We start from the raw sequence: 16,991 nt of genomic DNA on the forward strand, positions 1-16,991 counted from the left end.
ATTAGCAAGTGTTTTATGTAATTACTAGAGTATTTAGGACACAATTAAAGTAATTTTATTCTTATTTCTGATTTGCCTTAAATCCCTACATTAATATTCCTAAGATGAAGGCTAAGTAATTGGACATTCCCAAAGCTCTAACTTACTGTTCAGTATGTCTCTTCAGTTTATTCTTTTAACATACTACATATAAAATAAGCCATAAATATTACAAGCTATGGGTTAAAGTCTCCATTTGATTCCTGCACATGTCATGTGCCTTTAAAGATTCAATTAATCACAATTTTCATATTCAAAATCAAGTAGCTTAGCAATTACAATTAAAAACTTCTATCAGCTCATATCTCAATTGCAAATGTCAAACCAAAAGTAGTATTTATCTTTAGGGAAACATAGCACACATTAAAATGTTTTGCATGATGTGGATTACGTAGAAATTTGAATTCCTGAAGCCCTACGTAAAAAAGTAAAAGATCTCCCACCACATGAATATACATCTTCATTTTGAGGGAGAGGGTGATATATCACTTCAAAATATTACATAATGTCTTTCTTATCAGTTCTAGGATGCCTCTGCCTCTCTCTCATTCAGCAATGCCAGTGCTGGGAATTGGGGGCAGTAACAAGGAGAAGCTGCTGTTGCAGTTTGTTTCTACTCTTGGCTCCTCCTTGCCCTGAGCCAGACATAATCGGCGGTTGTCACCAGCGGCTCAGGTAGCAGACAGAAACCCCAGCCTGTTCTGAGACCTTGCCAAGAGCAGCAATTGTGTAGCACCAGTGGGTGCAGGAGTGAGCCTGCCACCTCCAAGGGAGCGTTCTGAGCCGAAAGACAAACCTCTATTAATGGCGCATACTAATGATCTTTACATTTTAATTAGAAATGCTTGAGTTAAGATCACTGGCTGAAACCTTAATGAGCAAAAGAAGGCTTACCTCTTGTTCCTCTGCTTTTCAACTGCAAGAAAAAGCAATAAGCTGACCTGAATCGGGTCAGAGCAAATATCAAGAAAACTCATTAGAAATCTGTGATTTAGTCCAAGCTGGAAATACCAGATATTTCCACTTCAAAGCCAAGAAAACATAAGGTTAGCAAAGGGAATAGTCCACAGAGGTCCCTCTCTCTCTGTTTCCATTCACTCACACGTGCATACATTTTTTACTTTGCCATATCCAATCCCTTCAACATGCAAAAACCAAAAGCCACATGCTTAAATCAATGTCTGAAGGCTCCATCAAGTTTGAATATTTTCCTAAGCAATTTGAAGTTGTTTGCTTTGTCTAAAAGCACCAAGTTTATACTAAATAAACTCAGATTTATTTCTTGGCTATTGTAACAACACAAAAAAAGGTAGATTTAATACTTTGGAATACATTTTCGGAAAATGTTCTTTAAGCTGAAGACTAATGTGTTTCTTTTGAAAACAGACAAGATACAGGCAGTTTTAAAAGATGATTTTATTGGGGAAAAAGTTCTATGAGGTTCTGTTGTCCCACCGCCAATGACTTCTAGAGCACCATGATCACTATGGAAGCTTTCAAACAATTAATAAAGCGTTCTCAAATGTGGAGAAGAAAGTATCGGGTCTAGGCTTAGCACCAGGGAATGGCTTTGAGCCTCTCCACCAATAGAAGTAAAAGCATGAAAACAGGGTAGAGGTGAGAAACATATCTTAACTATTACACTTCTGTATAATTTTAACCCAGATGTTGCATCAATTTCCATTCCTCAAATATGTGGAGCAGGGTTTCCTGAAGTGAGGTTTCCAGACATCTGGTGATCAATTAAGTGGTCTTCAGATAACACGGAAGCTTTAGAAGAGAAAGCAACAGAACAATTACACTGACAGGCATTCCATAAACTTATGATGTGAAATGATTTGATTTTTGCAGAAATCTTGTTACATGTATAATGATCATCACCTTCTGAAAGTTGTTGTAGGCATCCTAAGTGTGTTTATCAATTCTTCTTGCCTATTCTTCGGTTAACAGAATGTATTTTTGTCTCTGCTGATGAATTATTCTACCATTTGTGGTATATTTTTTATAATTGTGAATTTAATATTCTCTATTGTGAGTATCATGCTGAGTTAATGCTCCTATTTGAAAATTTAGATCAATGATTCAAAAAGGGTTCAATGAAGCATGCAAGTAATGATGACAATAATAATTTCGACATCTCAGAAGGTCATACAAATAAAAAGAAAATGGAACTCCACGGCAAATATAGAATATGAGTTTGTATGTATTCGAATATGCGAATCTGCTTTTGTGATGATTTTCCATAAACAGATGAAAAGGGAAGTAAACATTTGAAAATGGATATTTTGGGGGGACAACACGCTTATTGGATCTCAGTCCAACTCTATTTTCTATCTTGAAACGTTTTCCAAATAATGACATAAACCGATAGAAGCTTCATTTCTAAAGACAGTGAAGTAATTTCTTATGAACACCACTTGGGCTAACACAATACTGATACTTAATAATACTTTTCAATGTAAAGCTAATTTTGTCATCTGGTCAAAAAGGGACAAAAACGAGAGTGGCGTCATTCACAGTGGCCCTTCCCACAGCCTAGATCTTTTCTTTCTAATAATGGTTTAAGTCTGTTAAATCATTAATGGTCTTAAACACTTGCTGTAAATTCATGGTTTTTCTATTTTAGATTAGTTTCTATTTTAGATTATTTTACATATAATGACATTTGCCTCATAGTTCTCATTCTACTTCTTTTTGTGTTTTTTTTGTTTGTTTGTTTTTGTTTTTAAATCAAATTTACTGCTTGGGCTTAGTTCTCAAGCACAGTGTTGAAAAGGTGCAGTAATAGCATCTTCACCTTCTTCCTCACTAAAAATATGCTTCAAAAGTGGGGCGCCTGAGTGGCTCAGTTGCTTGAGTGTCCAACTCTTTATTTCAGCTCAGGTCATGATCCCAGGGTCATGGAATCCAGCCCCATGTCAGACTCTGCGTTGAGTGTGGAGCCTGCTTAAGATTCTCTCTCTCTTGCCCTCTGCCCCTCCCTCAGCTCGCTCACTCTTTCTCTCTCTCTCTCTGTAAAAAATGTTTTAAAAAATAAAAAAAAGGGGTTCCCTGGGTGACTCAGTCAGTTAAGCATCTGCCTTCAGCTCAGGTCATTATCTCCTGGTTTGTGGGTTCGAGCCCCGTGTCAGGCTCTGTGCTGACAGCTCACAGACTGGAGCCCGCTTTGGATTCTGTGTTTCCCTCTCTCTCTGCCCCTCCCCTCCTCATGCTCTGTCTCTCTGTCTCTCTCTGTCTGTCTGTCTCTCTCTCTCAAAAATAAAAATAAACATTAAAAAAAAAAGAATGCTTTAAAAGTGACACCATTTTCTGTGATGCTTGCTATAGATAGCCCATGGGTACCTATCAACACATTAAGAAACTTCCCTTCTGTTCCAAGTAAAGAGTTTTTAAAATTAACTGGTGTTAGATTTTATTAAATGTTTTTGAAGTGCATCAATTGAGATAATTACATGGTATTTCCGCCCACTTTAATCTGTTTCTATAGAGAATCACATTAGATTTCCCGATGAAAAATCTGAATTCCTGATATAATCCCTACTTACTCATACCTTCAATACTCTGCTGCAATTTCCTTGCTAATAACTTATTTTGACTTTTGCATCTATATTTATAATTAGAATGCTTTGCATCTATATTCATAATTAGAATACTACTAGAAGTTTTTCTTTTTGTTAAAATCATACTGTTTTGGTATCACTCTAAATCTACCCTTAGAAGAGTAATTAGGTAGCTTTCCACCTTTTTGAATCATCTGGAAGAATTTCTAAAACATGAGAATCAGCAATTCCTTTAAAATTTCTAAGAAACTTATAGTAAGCCATCTGGCATTAGTTTTTCTTTAGAGAGAAATTTTTGACTACATTTTCAATTTCTTCTGCAGTTATTGATGGTTTTAAATTTTCTACTTCTTTTTGAGTCACTGCTATTAACTTACATTTTCTTAGAAAAATAAGTTTTTCTCCTAGAATCACAAATTTATTGATCCAAATCTGTAAATAGTATTTTATTCAAATTTATTCACATCCACAGCTCTAGTTAATAGCCCTATATCTTATATTCTGTTGCTATTTTAGTAATCATGTTATTTTCCCCCTTAATCAAACTTAGCAAATATTTATTAATTTTTCCATCTATTGCTTTTATTTACTGGTAAGACTTTTATTCTGTATATATTTCAAATTTCATATGTATTAATTCCTTCTTCCTACTTTATTATTTATTTGCTTATTCTTCTAACATATAAGAATTGGGACATAATTTCAATTTGTCCCTTTGATAATGATATTCACTTTGATCACTTGATTAACATGGGATCTGTCATGTTTCTCCAAAAAAAGATTGCTTGGTAACTATTTTGTGAAAGGATACTTTGAAATAATTTAAATATCCTGTTTCTTATCAAGCTTTTCGTCTATTCATTTATTTGTTTGTATCATCACGGACTCCTGGTTTCCTATTTTATCAATGGATTATAATCTACAGATTACTTTGATACTCAAATTGAACTTAGTTTGGCCAGTGGGAACCCCTTCAAGAAAGTGTTAGAGTTCTTTGGTCTACCATAAGATGACAGGCTTATCAAACTTCCCCTGTCTCAGGCCTGAAAGTAGCATTTGTCAAAGATCCCTGAATCATTTTTGTGGAGAATGGTTGCTCCAGAGTACTCTCAGCAGACAGACCTAGGGAATATATGTATATATGCACTTAACACATTCATAGATACACATATATATCAATGTTCAGAGCGTTTATATGTAACTATATTTATTTTTATAGTTCTTTATCTCCCTCAATCTATATTGAAAGCCATAAATTCACATCAATAGTTGAATCCAATCCACAGGGTTCATTCTAGTTTTCTCTCTTGCTATATTTATAACACCTTTTCCAACCATGGGAAACTGATTCCCATTATCTTTAGTATATGTATTTATTTAATCAATTCCTCTCTATATAGCCAATATTCTGTCTCTGCCACCACTCACTCCCCTTCCAGGAACTCGAAGCCAGCTTGGATATTCTCCTCACCCCAAACTGGGTTCTCACCTCCCATGCCAGCCACCCCACACCTTCCCCCCCCCAACACACACACAAACCCCCACACAGAAACACCCTCAGCTTGCTCAGACTCTGACATCCTGTGGAAAGCCACCCATCCATGGGATTTCTTTATAGATTCTGACTAATCATGCTGGGCCACCCTTCTATGCAGAAGCTCTTCTTACCATGTGAGACCTCTGACTGCTAGCCCACTCTAGGCCACCAAGGCTCCCCATTTCCAATGACATTGACACCTTTCTCAACCTTATCTGAATTATTTAGGAAGGAAAGGGAAACAGGAAAAGGAAAAAACTATATTCTATCCTACACTGAGGTTTTATAAATATTATTAAAAACTTGAGAAAACTTTTTACACGGATATTTATTTGTTCATATAGATCAATCAACAAACATTTATTGAACACCTGCTTTGTGCTCAGCTGAGGTAATATAAAAGAAATATGAAAAGGTTCTTGTCATGTAGCTACTTGAAATTAGATTGGAAACGGAACAAGGAACAGAATAATAAAGGTTCATTATGTTTTCTAAAACAACAGAAACACAAAAAAGGCAAATATATAACTATTAGATTCTCAAATTGTCATAATACATAGTTTGCTTTGAGGTAACCTTTTCACACCTAATGTCTAGCCTTTTCTTCCAAATGCACTGAAGCTCACTTAGCACAGAGCTTTTTATTAATGCTTCAGAATGGATGGTGGTAGGTTTCACTCTGTTAAATTACGGGAGCAGACACTGTTATTATTTTGGTATCACTGTCATCAGAACTAAAGTATAATAAAGAAAGTCACAGTATAATGTAAAAAAAAATCATCACTTAAAAAAATAAAAGAAGGGGCGCCTGGGTGGCTCAGTCAGTTAAGCGTCCGCCTTCAGCTCAGGTCACAATCTCACGGTCTGTGAGTTCGAGCCCCGCATCGGGCTCTGGGCTGATGGCCCAGAGCCTGGAGCCTGCTTCCAATTCTGTGTCTCCCTCTCTCCCTGCCCCTCCCCCGTTCATGCTCTGTCTCTCTCTGTCTCAAAAATAAATAAACGTTAAAAAAATTTTTTTTAAATAAAAAAAAATAAAATAAGAAATATATTGAAGAGTAATTCTTAAAATGTGCTTGCTGGAGGTTGGTCTGACTCAGAAACGCAAGTTATATTTTAATCATTTCCAGAAAGGTCTACATTTCCTTTTTAAAGTATAAAGCATAAAGCATAGCTCCCTGTTCTGACTGAAAGTATGGAGGTTAACTGTGGAGTCATGCAGTACTCTACAGGAGTGTGAAAAAAACAGAACAGGTGCCTTTCGGGAGAGGAAGAGGCAAGGAGCCAAAGGAAACAAAGGAAGACAACAGTCTGCTGGGAGGCCCTGAAGGAGTGGAGCAGAAAAGGAAGTCACTGCTGCCAATTGCTACTGTCACCACAACTATCATCATTTCTGAGGGTTCAAAGAGAACTGATATCGTTCGTGTCTTGGTCTACACGTTTTGGTTTTTTTTGAAGTGATTACAGTGGCTGAGAGTATAATGTCATAGCTGAAGGCCAAATACCAACTAATGTCCACAGCAAGAAATGACAACTGTTATTAAAATCATTAATTGTTGTCCTCAGATACTGCTTTTGTCCAGATAAATGTGCAGAAACAATTATGGAAGTAATTATTCATGCTTTTCAATTTCACAAGGATGGTTGAACTTCACTCTCTTGCTTTCTACAGGAGTGACTGAGACTCAGTACTTCTAAGTAATGTCACTTATGATCAGGCACAGTCTTCATTAAGGTACAAAATATCCCTCCCCCATAGTCAAAGAGGAGTTAAAAGCTGATTCCTGAATGCTCTGGTTTTCCTTCCTTGCAGTGGACAAAAGCTCCGAAAGGGTATTCACTTAACTGCAAATGCGGTCAGTCTTACTTACATTCATTAAATGAGATCTTTGTAAGTGCTTCCCAGACTCTGCGCCCTTTCTCTAACACCCCTCCCAGCAGTCAACCTCTAGGACTCTGCCTCTTTTGCCTACATTGTTCAATTAGGTAGATACTGACCCAGGCTGGATTAATGAGATCCGCCCTCCTATGGGGTTAGAGTTAGGACTCAGGAACTCTAACCACTTATCTGATGACACTGAATCTTTAAGAACATCTACATGTAGGGACTGAGGAGATGTGCCTCATGTTGGTATTTGTAGTTTTTGCATGAAGAAGCAGGGAAAAGAGACCTGAAAGTGGCTAGAAGGTGAAGCAGACAGGCATGGAGAAACAGGACCTCTGTCTCTCACATTTCAGTTCTGGATCTACCATGAGTCCTTCCATTTGGTGACATTCCATTGGTTCCTTTTAAACACGTCCCACCTTCATCCTGCCTTTTACTTAAACTGGCTAGGACTGGACAGAGTTAAGGGAACCTTTTGTTCCATGTATCTGTCAGTGGTTTACAAGTCTAACCTCTCACTCTGTGACTTCTTGTTCTTACTGGTGGCAGTAGGTGTATGGAATGCCACTGAGATATTTTTATATATCTGGAGGTGGCTACCAAAGGATTACTGAGCACCTGATCGCAGACCCATTGCTTAAGTCCTCCTTTCCACCCAAATTTAATACCATCAGTCCTAGAGCAGATGATCCAGTGGCAGAGCCCAAGTCTGGCAGCGTATCTCTGCTCAAGGTACTTAGTAGAGACCTCGGTGTTTGTTTCCTACACAGGACCTGATTTTATTAATCCAACTGATTTTATTAATGCTTAAATCCAATTTAAGCCCAACTGATTTTATTAATGCTGTGGAATATGATAATTAATTATGTTAATCATCTGATTGATTATGCTAATTACCTAGCCCCTCAAAGAAGAGTTTTAACAAACACTGGTTTAATTATGTCAGAGACGCTGTGCAGTGTTCCCTTAGAATGAATGTATAAGAGATTGCCTTAATTAAGCTGCACTGTCTAGCTTTCTTTTCTCTTGCCCACTTTTATTATCTGGCTCTTAATGTTTCATTTGCTTTTCATGTTTCTTTGTTGTTTTTTTTAGTTTAATTTTTATTGTTCTGTTGTTTTGTTTCATTTTATCTATACTCTTTTATGGCAAATGTCCCCAAATTACTCTTGAGTAAAATAATAAAAATGTAATACTGAAGTCAACCACGAGAGGAGAATACTATTTTCAGGTTCATCCCCTTCACTGATGAATCAGCCAGAGATGTGGAGGCACCATGAGATGAACCATCACTCAGACAAGAAGCTACTAGACTCTTTCTTTCCTACAAGATTAACAGTACCATATGCTTCCATGCGGTTGGGCCTCACTCATGATCTTTTATCCGTATTAACAATTACTGAGCATTTACTCCCTACACAGGAAACAGAAGTGAACAAAAATCTCTTGCACTTGAGGAATTTACAGTCAGTAGAAAAGATAGACATGAAGTCAGCTAACAAGAGCATAAGGAAGAAGGAAATAAACTCTAGGAACACAGGAACATTTGCATGATAAGATAGAGGACAAGTAGCTGTTTTGTGGAGGGGACAAAAGAGGGAATGGTATTAAATTTGGCCCAAAGGAAGAATACATTGAGAAAAACCATAAGGATAACAAGACATCCCAGACTCCCAGACCAAAGGGACAATCTGATCAAAAAGGGACAGATGCCTAAAGAGTCATCTTCTGTTTGAAAAAGAGTGAAAAGCCAATCAGGAAAATCTTGACTTTTTTTTAGAATTTTTTAGAAGTGTGATCTATTTGGAAAGCTAAGTTGGGGGGTTTGAATTGAAGATATATCAGATAATGCACATTTCACTCATAAGGCTAAGCTTTTGTCATTTCAAGTGCTTCTGAAATTTAAAAAAAAAAAAGTCTAAAGAGAAGGAATAAAATGAGAAAAGTCAAGCTGGGATTGGGGTGAATGGAGGTGAAGAAAATATATGGTAGGCTTAAGAACTGAAACCTGATGTTGCTGCTTTTCTTTTGTTGGGATCCTGACATCAATTCAATCAAGAGCTGAATAGCTAGCTTCCTGTTCTACCAACTGAGCTAGCCAGCTGAAACCTGCCTTTTAAATATGTATTGTATCCTTTATGAATCTGTGCTTGAGATCAAATGTCTCCAAGGTAACTGGCCTCCCCTTCTGGTGTGCCAGATGACCAACATCTATCCATACTGGCGTCACACTAGGTTCTTAATCTTTCTGGAGTCATATACCACCAGAGAGTATAAACAAACATAACTACCCAGACAAGTCATTTCCTCTGATAGAGCAGAGCATGTGTAAACTTTCATTGCCATAAGTGAAGTTGGTATTAACATATCCATATTTTCACTAACATTTTATGGTAAATATATACACAATTAAAGGATTGTCATTTAATGTTTTAAAATCGTTCATTAGTTTTCTGTTTAAAATGTTTCATTTCTTATAAACCAGATATTTAAAAAATCCTTTTCTATCACTTAGAAATGATTCTTAATCCAACACAAAACAAATTAACTCAAAAATAATTTTTAGATTTTGTCCCAAGAGCTACTTCTCTCCTTTTCCTGGAGGATTTATATTTAGCACACTACATCTCTTCTTGTCAGTGTATGTGTGACAATATGCTACAAGGAGACACATAACTAAAACTGTCAAAACTAAGCTGCTGACAGCACATTTGTGTGACAGGGCAAATCTAGGTTGGCGTACTGTGATAACAAAAGCAACCCAGTCAAAGGGCCACAGGGCAGCTATTCTAACCCCCAAAGGATGGTATCTTGCCAGAGCTCAAGGCAATTCTTACATATCAAGATGAACCCATAATTTTTAAAGGGAGATTATGTGATGCCCTTACATTGCAATTTTCACACATGCTCATTTAGAGGCCACCTCATAATGTTGTGTAAGGTAGGAAGTGGAGGAAAGGTGAGGGGTGAGGAGAGAGAATTCCACCATCACACGACCGGGGAGACTACATAATAAATTCAGGGCAAAGGCGCGTTTGCTCTTCAGTCATCTCGCACCACCCTCCCAGGCCTCCTCTCCTCCTCGAGCCACAGAAAGCAGACAGATCTGCAAGGAAAATCAGTTCATGTACAAGCAAGCTCAAGGGGTTTCGGTTTAGTTCTTATCATTTATTTTCTTTCTGGAAACTAGGGTGAAACAACACACATGATCTTATCTACTGGAACTCAGGGAGACTGCCCCCCTCTTACACCTTCACTTGTGCAGCTGCCTTTGATCTCTCTTAATACATAAAAGAAAAAAAAAGAAAAAAAAGAAAAGAAAAAAAAGAAAAGAAAAGAAAAGAAAAGAAAAGAAAAGAAAAGAAAAGAAAAGAAAAGAAAAGAAACCTTCAGCAGGAAAGTTCAGGGAAATTGATTACTAAAGCGTTTGAAGGCAGATATGAAGAATTATCGGTTCTTACAGAGAATTTGCATGGTGACACATTTATGATGTGCCCTTACAGAAGAGAAACTCCTATCCAGCCAAGCAGAGATTGGAACAGGATGAAAACATAACCTCATAACAAAGTCCTGGGAAGCCCACTGTTCTCTTGCCAGCTGGGCTGCTCCCTTCTCCTGTTGAGGACGCAAACAACTGGGTGGCATGGGCACCCCTAGGCTCCTATCTAGGGCCTCGCTGAAACAGATCAGTGTTCTGCTGATTGTCAAGTGTGCTATCTGTGTCACCAGGCTGCATGGGAATCCCCCGTCCATCATTCCTCACCTCAGAAACTCTCCAGACATAAATAAAAAAACATTCCACCCACAATCTATTATTTACAGGCCTGGGGCTTCTCCAAGTTTATCACTGGAGGCACCAGATGCTCCATTAACCCCCTTATCTCTGAGTTCTACCATAGACAGTAAAGGGTTGACCAGAAAAGAGTATTAAGTATATAGTCACCAGAGCACAGCAATTATCTGACAGTCAGACTTCCAGCCACTCAACTATTAGATTAAACAAGAAGAGATCTTTAAATGACAAGGAAAGATTTATTCCCTTTCCATATGGGAGGGCAGGGGAGCTATTATAGACATTCATTTGGCCAGAAACTATTGATTTAATATGGTACCTAAAATGAAGGTCACTGATTCAATACGTTAGATTATGTTTAGGCCAAGCATTCCCATTCTACCCTAACAAACAGAGGAACACATTAGAAATGGCAATGGTTGATCAAAGCAGGACCAACTGATGTAGGAAGAAATGATATTTGAGAACAAGAAAGGAAAGAGCTACACAAGCTTAGTAGATGTGAATGTAAGGCCCAGAAACAGACTTTCTGGGCTCAAATCTGGCTCTCCCACTGAACTGCTTTATGAATTGAACCATGTACTTAACTTCTCTGTGCCTCAGTTTACTCAGTTATAAAGTAGGAATAATAGAAGTACATGCCTCATCTGGGGTTTTGAATGAGTTTAAATGAACTCAGTCCTGTGAAGTGCATAGAACTGCATTTGGCACAGAGTAAGTTCTTGGTAATTATTAGTTGTTAGTAAAGGTGGTGTCAGGGAAGCACAGCAGTTAACAGAATTTGAGTAAGAGCAAAGGATCACACACACCACAATAGACCCAGAAGGGATCTCTGTGTAATAGTCTGTGGCAGACAATACATGGTATTTATATATAGTTCCTGAGTAATTCTTTAAACAAACAAAAGGGAGGGGGTGTTCAAAGGGCACATCGTGTTTTATAGTATGTTTTTTCACTTAAATATTAGCGAACATTTTCCTGTGAAATTAAACCTAAAATTCATCATATGGTCATATCTTGCATTTGCCAGTTTCCTATTATCAAGTTCTTTTCAATTTTTGATATTAATAGATGTAGTGGAGAAGAAAACTATCAATATTTGAAACAAACAAACAAAAACCTAATACCCAGGGCTATTTCCATATACCAGTGAAGATGGCTTTTTATTTAGGAAAATACCTGGAAAAGTCTCTGGACTTGAAAAATAATAATCCATTCATGGTCTGAAACAAGAGGAAATTTCAAAAAGAAAGGTGAGCTGCCTTGCATAGTAAAGTGAAAGGAATTTTGTTTTTGCCTGGTTGCCAAGGGGACAGGAGGTGGGGCTTGGGAGTGAAGAGGCTCCACAGGGCAGAACTGCTCTGGCTCTGCAGTTAGAACACAGGACATGTACTGGGGCTGTACTGAGGACATACCAGCAAGAAATTTCCCAAGGTGTAGGATAATTTTCTCATCACGGTAAAATTTCACGCTGACATTAAAGCTGTTTCTGGTACCATGCTATGCTTCCCATTGGTTATCCCTAGACCTGATTACCTCCAAACAATGCCTTCATGTCACTGATAACGGAGGGGATTGAAGGAAGATAGATGTCCAGTGTGGAGAAAAGTGGGTCAGCAAGAAAGGTCAACAGACAACTTTCCTAGAGTGTTACTAAGCCACGCTGTGCATCAGTTTTCATCTACAAAATGGTGATGATGCCTCTCATTTCATATAGCTGCAATGTAAAGTTTAAATGTTAGAAACATTTGCTTTCTAAATGTTTTCTGAAGCATTGTGGCTGGCAATTGCATGTGTTCAATAAACATTAACTATAAAAGTCTACTCCGATGAATCTTCTTGTACACATCCCTAACTGGATGTTATGCCTGCAAAGTCACCAAAAGAATTTCTAATAAGAAGAAAATCAGGTTTTTCCTGTTCTGCAGATGAAAACTGAGATGGAGTCAAAACTCAAGCTAATGCACAAACACTAAAACAAATACGTGATTAACTAAGTATAGTATACAACCTTTCCAAATTCCTTTCCGTAAAGAAATATCCCTGTAAGGTAAGCATTGTGGAGATAAAGAATAGACTCCTACCGAGGACCATGCTTTGTATCAGTATCCTTTGGTTACACATGTTCTTTTTCAGCCAAGCAAAAATTGCACAAAAGAAGACTCCTGAAATTTCTAGATCCATACCTAATTTTAATTATTTTTAAAATACAGTTTTCACTAATAAGTATTGAGGGAACTGTTAAATTATATACAATATATTCAATTTAATAAGGCAGAGAACTAGGGCTTTTTAAAGAGAGCTTATTCAAGAAGCAAATGTATACTATGAAGGCAAAGTTTCACTTATTCAGGAAATGTGGTTATCTAGAATAAGTCATCTCCTAAAAGTGCCAGCTAAATTAAGTTCTAGTTTACCACTCTTCTGGGCTTTATTCATTGTACTCTACTAACCATGAAAAAACAACTGGTAGAAACTTTTTTCAGCCATTTATTCTTTCACTGTCTGCAAGTATTCATTTACACATTCATCATGCGGCCAACAAATATTTATTGTGTAGTTACTATGTGCTAGGAATTGGACACCATGTAAGGATATGTTCTGATTTTAGAAAGTTTTGTTTCACTGAACATCAGGTTACATATATATATGCTGCCATCCTTCGGTTATGCAGAATGTCCCTTTTTATTTTGCCAACTGTCATGAAGGAGAGCTTGAGAAGATTTCCACAAGGTCATTTAGTACAGATTAAGGAAAGGGTTTCACTGAGGACATGTGCAAGCCAAGCATGGAAGGCAGGGACCCCACCCTTTCATCACCCCGCGGGCACATATGCCTGGACCCACCATGGGTGAAGCTTCCAGGGAAGAACTCCTGCCATCACGCTGATCTCCCTTCTTATAAGGTAAACATGCAAACAACCTTGTCAGTGTGTGTGTGTGTGTGTGTGTGTGTGTGTGTTTGAAAGAAAAGGAGAGGTAGGGGTATGGGAGAAAAGAGATAAAAGCAAAAGCAAGGGTATGGTAGTAATCAGAATACTGGGGAGGCAGTCACACTAGATTAAGTTCTAGACTTTTCTGCAGTTATAGCAGAAAGTCAATCATCCAGCTCTTGGAGCTCAGGAGAAGTTAGGTTCAAGCACAGCCCTTCTGTCAGAGGGAAGACATCCCCGGTCCTGTGGGATGCTGAGTTTGAATGCAGGTACTCCTATGGAGAGAAGGAATAGTCCCTTTCCCACATCTGTCTCCTCCTCCAAGTAAACAAGAAACCCTCAAACAATTTTCAGACAATTTGAGGTCTCCCCATATGCCAGATACTATGCTAGGCATCAAGGACATCAGAATAAATAAATTGAATAAAAGTCCCTATTGTCGTGTAACTTGCAGTCTAATGGGAGATACAACTAGTGCAATTGAAGCTATCATATTAAGTATTATGTGAGCATAATATCAGTGTTGTCCAAAATGTGCAAGAGACAGTTTTACATTTATTTTGATGTGTAATAAAAATATATATAACCAGCGCATCAAATTTTGGCAGATATCGCTTGGAATGAGGCCAAAGGAGCAATAAATTTTAAAAAGTTGGGGGATAGTTGATTGTTAAAACATTTTAAGTAAATAATGATACAGACAGAACCCAGATATAACATTAAAATGTGCTCAAACGGCATGTGAATAACAAGTTTGGCAAATACAACTTCCTGCCGCTGAATCCTCACAAAATTCTGTGAGGTGGGCATTAATATACATTACTGTCAGGAAACAGAGTCAGAGAAATCTAGAACATTCTTTTCTGTTCCTCAGGATATGAAGGACAGACTGCCCGGCTCCACAGCCCTGCGCTGACATCAGGAATGCCAATAATCATCAAAAACTCTAATTCATGTAGGATTTCCCCAAATGCTAACCCATGTGATTAACCCTCTATCCCTCAGAGCAATCTGGAGGCATCACGCTGAGGACCACGAAAGGAGTGCCAACTTGCCTCTCCCCCGCAGGAATCAATAGCTCAGTGTTAGTAGCATTTACTCTGCCTGTGCCTTTGCATCCCCCAAACCTGAGGGCAGTTACTTCAAAATTCAGGAAAACCGCTACTGATAATCGGTGGCCCCATGGGGAGGTTTTCCACCATAGGAAAAATCAGTGAGAAGAGGAACTAAATATGGACTGAGAGAAAACTGCTGAGCTGGCTTCTACCATGAAAGTCATTAACCAAGTTGGATTAGGAAATTCTTCCAAAGCCACATCTGCCCTATTAAAGGTTTAAGGGCCATATGCCAAAGCGAAAATTAAATAAAGCAACAAAAAGACTGTGCCCAAATGAATTTGGTTTTATTTTTACTACACAGAGTGAGGCTCTGCACTATAAAGCAACCACAGAGAGACGTTGCCAAGTTGTGGCGGTTTCCCAGAATGCATTAAAAACTCAGGAGTCTCCACCGTCTCCACTAATGATGCTTGCTACTGGATCACAAAACGACTTCTGTCGTGACTGTCAGGGAAAAGCCCATTTGGTGAAAATTTCATCAAGCAATGTGAAATCTGCACATCAATTTCAGGATAGTCTGTTAGACATGGCTTAAAATTCTGCAACAATAAAGGTTTCAAAATGCCTTGTTGTAATCAAAAAGCTTTATTCCTGTTTTAACCATCTCTTTTCGTTCCAATGTTACTTAGTATTTCAACCCGTAAAAAAAAGTCTTGGCTCTACACGTGGTAAAGGACAAAAGATATAGAGCTCCACAAAATTAGATCCTATACTCAAAATGCTGCTATGATTGCAAAGAACATTTCCTGTGTTGTTCATTGCTGGTGGAAGGCAGCATTGGAAAAACTTTAGCCCTAGATAAGTGTTAATATTGCCAAGTGTTGAAGTTTAAATTATTTTAAAGTTATTTTCTAAGTATAAACATAACTCTGTGTATCTTCACCAATTTTGTCAGATGATAAATCTGAATTGTGGAATATTTATTTTGCCTTGCTTTGCTTCTTTCATCTTTTTTTTTCTTTCAAGTATATGCAGTAACTCAAACCAGACCAAAAATTGTCCTAACAATCTGTTTCAGTGAATAAGAATAATAAAAATGATTTCTAATTAGTACAACAAATGTGCTTATTTTCAAGTGCCAAAACTGGTTTGCTCACCAGATTACAAAGACATTTTTAAGCAAATTATCCTTCCCAATCCTTGTTTCATAATCAGGAGAAACACCAAACTGGTAGATGATTGTATAAAAACAAGTTTCTAATATAAACATTTAGAAAAGCTGGAGGAAATATAACAAGTTCATTTCTCAATACATAGAATAACTTGATAAAACAGTAGGGATGAATTTCAAAAACTAAAAACTCAAGAGAGTTCTGAACACCAGTGTGTGAGTGTGAGTGTGTGTGTGTGTGTGTGTGTGTGTGTGTGTGAAATAATACTGGAGATACTCAGGGAGATAGCATCAGTACTCTTAATCTACGGACTTGGGTTTTTATGTTCATGTAGGAACAGAAAAGCAATGGCTTTGGAACTATGCTACTTGAGAACCCACCAAAAACTCATAATACTTGAATGGCTGGCCACTCCATGAATTGGTGGCTTTGGAATATGGGGGGAAAATTATCAAATTCCTATGGAGGCACCTACTCACAGCTCAAGCCACACAAACTGGTGGATAAAGCCAAACTTGCTAAAAGTTAGTTTGCAACCAAAGCTAACATAACACATGGAAATATATATATATATATTTAAGAAATATATATATATAGGAAATGTATATCAATATATTAGCACAATATAGTATAAATTATTAATTAATATAAATGTAAATATGTATATTAATCTCTGAAACAAAATATAGGGAAAAATTACTGGGTAAATTCATGGAAAATCATGGTAGTGAGGAAGACGGAGCCAGAACCCAGCAATAGACTTACATTTTAAAAAGAACATGTCCATTTTCCAGTATACATAATAGTAGTATATTCTATATGGATACCTGTCTGTAAGAAATAACACCCCAAATTTTCATATTAGAGCTGTCTCAACAGCAGAAACAGGCTAAAAAATAACAAAGGGAATTAGATTTGTATATAATATTAATTTTTCAAAATTCTGGAATAATCAGTGAAAAATTAACCTCTATTTAATCTTCCAAGAAGTATGAGTAGTTTATTTTTATTATTTTTC

At 37.4% G+C, this 16,991-nt stretch overlaps 1 long non-coding RNA gene across 1 annotated transcript in view; it reads right to left on the reverse strand.

The window, feature by feature from the left end:
• Positions 1-1,437: 1,437 nt before the first annotated feature.
• The window catches only part of LOC122230722, a 47,771-nt gene continuing 32,217 nt past the window's right edge, over positions 1,438-16,991 (reverse strand). The window contains exon 2 of the long non-coding RNA XR_006207774.1: positions 1,438-1,809. This is a non-coding gene — a long non-coding RNA (uncharacterized LOC122230722). The remainder of the gene's footprint in view (positions 1,810-16,991) is intronic.

The sequence above is a fragment of the Panthera tigris genome, chromosome C2, assembly GCF_018350195.1.
Source record: "Panthera tigris isolate Pti1 chromosome C2, P.tigris_Pti1_mat1.1, whole genome shotgun sequence".
Classification (NCBI taxonomy): domain Eukaryota; kingdom Metazoa; phylum Chordata; class Mammalia; order Carnivora; family Felidae; genus Panthera; species Panthera tigris.